The sequence below is a fragment of the Notamacropus eugenii genome, chromosome 5 (assembly GCF_028372415.1).
Source record: "Notamacropus eugenii isolate mMacEug1 chromosome 5, mMacEug1.pri_v2, whole genome shotgun sequence".
In the NCBI taxonomy this organism is placed as follows: domain Eukaryota; kingdom Metazoa; phylum Chordata; class Mammalia; order Diprotodontia; family Macropodidae; genus Notamacropus; species Notamacropus eugenii.
This window is the reverse complement of record NC_092876.1, coordinates 308,717,256-308,723,255: the sequence shown is the minus strand read 5'-3', so window position 1 is coordinate 308,723,255 and position 6,000 is coordinate 308,717,256. Positions and strand designations below refer to the sequence as shown.

Genomic DNA, 6,000 nt, shown 5'->3' with positions numbered 1-6,000 from the left:
GCTCTGGGGTTCAGAGATCCCCAGTTTTCAAGCCCTAAGCCTCTTCTCTTCTCCTGTTTGGATAAGTGGGTGGAAAAAAGACTGCCAAGTCCCAGGCCAAAGTTTCATGCTCCCGTCTTAACTGGATCTTTCACATGTAGATGAAACCAGCCCAAAGTTCAGAGGGGCCATGGGGGTACTGACTTACAGTTATTAAGTACCTACGGTGTTCACTGTGCCAAGTACTGGGGATGCAAAGATAAACTGTCCCCTTCAAGAAGCAGGTGAGGGAAGGTGATACGTATGAGGCAGTAGAATGTGATAAGGACAAAGCTCTCTAAATTCGAGGTGGTAAGTGGAGAACTTTGGGGAAGGCTTCATACCTGAGCTGGGCCTTGAAGGAAAAGAAGGATATCAGTAGGTGAAGGAATCAAGAGACTGTATTTCTAGGTATGGAGGGAGAGAAGAGAATGAATATGTATACATCGTTTGCGAAGTACCTTATGAATACTATCCCACTTAATCTTCACAACAACCTTGGAAGGTAAATAGCTATCATTATAGCCATTTTATAGTTAGGGAAACCAAGGCAGAGAGAGGTTAAGTGACTTTCCCAGGATCACACAGCCAGTAAATGTCTTGAAGCCAGATTTGAACTCAGATCTCCCTGCCTCTGGGCTGAGCGCTCTGTCTTCTGTGCCACCAGCTGCCTCTATGGAAGGCATGTGGGAGATCACACATGTTAAGTCATAGAAGCAGCAAAGAACAAGCTGATTATAATGTCAAATGGAGATGATCATATTAAGTATGGCTTGCCTTTATACAATACTTTAAAGTTTTCAAAGCACTTATCGTATCTCATTTGACCTCTATGAAGACTTCCTTCTCTATTACCACCTATACTGGTTCACTTCATGCTCTTAACTCCGAAAACATTTGTGATATTTACTTATTAGGACATTTGATTACTTTCTGTCTCGTACTGTTCTCTACTTGTGCTGTGAGTATTATTCTGTAAACATCTCTTGAGAGCAGCAACTAGCCTTGTTCAGCACTCGAGGGCTTCATCTATAAGAGGGAGATGATTATACCTTATTCAGCTAATGGGTAGGGACTGGATCAATTGAGAAAGAAGATCTCTTTAAGATTCCTTTCATCTCTCACATCTATGATTCTTTGGCTGATTGGGTATGGTGAAAACACGAGATGGAGGCCTTGAATGCCAGGCTAATTCAATTCTGAATATATTTCTTTTGAATTTTAACACCTCTCTTCCTGTCTGCCCCTCCTCTGCTGCGTGATGCAGTAGGATTTTGGCATGGTGAGGCAGCAAGAGAAGATATATAAAAGGAAGTGATGTGACCTGTACCAAGGCCAGAGACGCTGGTGCCAGGGCAGTGTAGTATCAGCAGGTTCCTACTTATCTGGGCTAGTCATTGGGCTCACTCATCCTGTCTGACAAGCTGTCAGTGCTGAGAAGCTATGAGGGGTCTCTGCCAGGGACAGGACAATTGAGAACAGGAAAAGGACATACCAGGGTAAGTTCTGTCTCCGTGAAAGTCCTCTGTGGGAACCTCTGTCTCTTAAGTCCTTCAGATCTCAGGTCCTATGTTCCTGAGTCTTTTCTAAAGATTGACCCTACTTACTGTTTGTGAGTCACTTTCTGTGCTATTTATACTCCTCTGCCTGGTCACATCTGAAGTAACTTTGGGCACTTAACATAATGAACTGTGTTTTTCCAAACTCTCATGTTCTGAACAACTCACATACCATCAGGGAACTCCCTGGGTCTGGAAAGTGGTTGCAAAAGGTGGGAGGTCAGAATAGTGCAGCAGATCTTTTGTTATATGTTGTTTCTGTAACTTGGCACTCACCTCGACAGGGTAGGGGTAAGTAATGCTCAGTGCAGTTTGCTGGGTAGGCAGAGATACTTGCAACTCCTAATGGGCAGAGAAAATCTGGAGTATGACAATGCATGCCTATGTAAGTGACTTACTAAGTGTCTGGTTCCAGACACTTATGGAGGTTTGGGGAGGTAGGGGAGAGAGAGAGGAAGACTTCAGCACGAACAATGTGCATAGGAAGTCATTCCCCTCACATCCCAGGATTTGCTTGAGATTTGAGATTGCTGAGAATTGAACCTTCCCTGGTCCTTTTCCCTTTCTTCTTGGTTTTGCTGAGATCTTATCTCATTCACTGGCATATTCTTTTCTTTTTCAATTTATTTATTTTTTGTTTTCAACATTCATTTCCATAAGTTTAAAATTTTCTCCCTCTTCTTCCCTCCCCCCACCCAAGACAGCATGTAATCTGATGTAGGCTCTACATATACATTCCTATTAAACACATTTTCACATTAGTCCTATTGGCATAGAAGAATTTCATCAGCATATTCTTAAAGCTCATTCGCTGGTATGTTCTTTGGTTTATCCCAATCTGTGGAATTTCTTTAATTTTTGTTTGCTCACTGTTTGTTATTTGTGATGATCTTTTGTGTAACTACCATTTGGTGAAGAGTCATTTGAGAATGTACTACCTTCCTCCTTAAGAGTGATCAGGGAAGTGGCTTTTGTACTGACTCTGTTGTGCCTCTAGCTCTATTTCAAGGTTGGCAGATGGAAATATTTCTAGATTGATAGCCCTTTTGGGACTGAGAAGAGATTTCTAAGCCTTGGATGTCCTGAAACTCCCCTTTCCCTGATTTCATCTTGTAGGCTGGTCATGCAAAGATGTCCTTTGGCTCTCCTATTTTCAGAGAGGCAAGGGAGACCTTAGATCAGAGGGCTCCTAACTTAAAGTCTGTGAACTTTTTTTTTTTTTAAGGGGCAGCTAGGTGGCACAGTGGCTAGAGCATCAGCCCTGGAGTCAGGAAGACCTGAGTTCAAATATGACCCCAGATACTTCTCACTTACTATCTATGTGGCTGTGGGCAAGTCATTTAACCTTGATTGTCTAAGAAAAAAATAAAAACAATTGATAATTATATTTCAATCTATTTGAATTTCTTTGTAAAGCTTCAGAGAAAAGGTTCATAGGCTACCAGAAGGTAACTATGACGAATAAAAAAGTTGAGACCCTCTTGCCTTAGATCATAGCTATCCATACCATTCTTGTTTATGCTTTTGGACAGTCTTATATATAGGTACATCTCTTACATTTCATTTTTGTTTTTGAATCCTTTATAGGCAATTAATAAACACTTGTTGATGGATTGCTTATTGCTTTCACTGATTCTATGCCAAGAATAAAGCAAACATATGCAGCTGAGAATATCCTGTCTATTTCAGGGAAGGGGGGAGAACTCTCCTACCTTGACTCATGCCAAGGTCATATGATTAGGGCTCAGTGAAATATAGCAAATTCATAGAAGAGGTTGGGTTTGCTAGAGGCTGGCACTCAAGAAAAGCTGTTTCTTGTTAGGTAACTTCACAGTAATCTACATCCCCTGGATGTCAAGCTAACCAGACCTCAGCATTTCAGTCTGGTATGGTGGAGCATGGGCAAGAGTGAGAATGGCCCAGCAGACAAGCCTGGATGTTTAGAAAGGTCCACGGGAGCAGCCACCATCACCTCCTAGTGGTTGCTTTGTAAAAGGAGGGGTTGAATCCAATATCCCTTTGGGATTTGTTCTGTGAAGTTTGGATTTAGTCACAGGGCCACACTTGAGGACCTAGAGGACAACTATATATTGCTGGAGGCTGCAGGTTCCCCACCCTTGTCAGTTCCAACTTTGTATGCTTCTGTAGCTTCCTGAAGCTACTCTAAGATTCTTAACACCTGGTTTATTTTCATATCCTCTCAATTTAGTTTCCCTCTGAATTTTTTCCCATGATTAACCAGAAATTATTCACATATTACAGTGTAATAATAATTATTACAATAATTTGGCAATTATATACTATTTAAATAGCAATTTACTTAAAATAAATAATAGAAAAATTTTTATAACAGAAAATCAAGGTAAATAACAAAGAATAAAACTTCTGACATACTTTCTTATCCCTCATTTTTCACACTACACTTATAGTCCCAAGGTCTCCACTTCCTTGAGCTATCCATTGATTCCAAATCCCAAACAAGGGACCAGCAGGGGTGTAACCACATCTCTGGTGAACAAAGGCTAATATTTCAGTGCCTGGGACAAGTGGTGTCACTCGGCACTAGTGAAACCTCCGGGCCCTACAAAGAAGTGCGTGAAGTCTGGAAATCTGCAGAGAGTCTCCATAGGAATGCCCCAAAAGTTCAACACTAGCCTTCTGGGCAAAATTCATGTTCATAGCTCTGGCCTCCAGAACAGTTGGAGCTTGACACTGATGTGGCCAAGGAGAGTTATTATTAAAAGTGGTAGGAATGGAATAAGGTCTAGCATTGCCATTGCTTTCAAGACCATTTTTTCCTCTCACTTCTCCCTAGCTCTAATTTTTCTGCTTCATGTTCTTCTCTTGAAAAACCACATTCTGAGTCTGCTCACCTTGGCTGATATCACCTATGTGCTAGGCATGCCAAGACCTGTGGACAAATCACCTAGTGCTGGAAGCATCCATTAACGGTAAGGGCCATTTGTGCTGTGGCCACTATTATATCTGTAGGAATTAAGTTAGAAAGGTATTGTTTCCTCTTTGCCACATGCTCCTGCCTCTCATGGTTTTCCTATGCAAGTACCTAGGTATACTTCTATGGGTTTTCTTTTGGGTGAGCTGGGAAAACTCTCCTGGACTCAGGAGGTATTTGTTTATCTGCCGGTCTCCTTTCTAAAGGGAATCCGGGGACAGCCTCCCCACCTAAGCCTCTGGAAGCCAGGTCAATGACTGTCAAATGCTATTTAAGAAGCATACAGAGGGTAACATTTGTTCAAATGGTAAACTTTCCCTTTTGTACACATGCATCTTTGTGCATACATGCTTACTGCTTATGTGTGTTTGTCCTTCATTGCCGAAGAAGACCATGCCATCAGAGAAATGATGACATGACTTGCACTAGACTTTGTTTTGAGTGAGGGAGGGCTGTGCAGGTCACCAGCCTCACTTCTCCTCCAGAGCCATCTGAATCCAGTGACCAGATATTCATCAGGGTGACTGGAGATGACCCAGGATGAGGCAATTGGGGTTAAGTGACTTGCCCAAGGTCACACAGCTAGTGAGTATTAAGTGTCTGAAGTGAGATTTGAACTCAGGTCTTCCTGACTCCTGTACTGGTGCTCCATCCACTGCACCACTTAGCTGCCCTTGCTTACTGCTTATGCATTTTAAGAAGAGGGAAGAGTTAGGTGAATAAAGTTCCCTGTTACTGGAAAGGCCCAACATCTCCTCCAGTGGCCAACTATGGTGCTTTCTATTGAAATGCCTTCCTTCTCTGTTGGGAAACAAAGAGGGGATGCTTTCTCCAAAAGGTCTTGGTTAAAATATTCATATTACCTTGTAAATCTCTCCCCTTGGAATGAGTTCATTTACCAAATTAGTTGAATGGATACAATGAATTGATTAGCTAAGTAGAGTAAAGAAATGCTCTACCAATGATCTCCCTTACTTTCCCCAACAAATATATAGGCCTGCAAAAGTAAACATAATCCAGCCCTGCTCCGCACACACCACTCCCACATACATACACAGGCTCACCCACAGTGAAGACATAGGAATGCTCATACTAACTACCCTTAGCCTTCTCACTCCCAGCAGTCAATATTTTCACTCTCTACACTCCTGAACCACAGAATGACAAAGGTGAGGGAAGAGAACTAGCATGTCAGGACAGCTCCAAGATAGTTTCTAAATCTACCCAACTGAAAACCAAGTGGAGATTCATAACTGTATACACAATAAGTATTTTTGTATTTTGCTTTTCATACAGAAATACTAATTTTTGGAGGAGTGTTTAAGTTCAGAATTAAGAAACAAAATGAAAAAAAAAATAGATGTGCCCAACGCCCAGGTTGTCAAGGAACTAGCCGATCATGTATGTTAGGGTTAACAACCCAATGACAGCCCCTTCTCCCTCAGGAAATGTACAGAGGCAGGATCTTCT

The 6,000-nt window shown here is 41.9% G+C and overlaps 1 protein-coding gene across 8 annotated transcripts in view; it reads left to right on the top strand.

The window, feature by feature from the left end:
• The first annotated feature begins 1,366 nt into the window (after positions 1 to 1,366).
• The window catches only part of C1QL2 (complement C1q like 2), a 38,339-nt gene continuing 33,705 nt past the window's right edge, over positions 1,367 to 6,000 (top strand). For all 8 annotated transcript variants that reach the window (XR_011967850.1, XM_072613310.1, XM_072613309.1 and 5 more), the window contains exon 1: positions 1,367 to 1,517. The gene's annotated coding sequence lies outside the window, so the exon portion shown is untranslated. The remainder of the gene's footprint in view (positions 1,518 to 6,000) is intronic.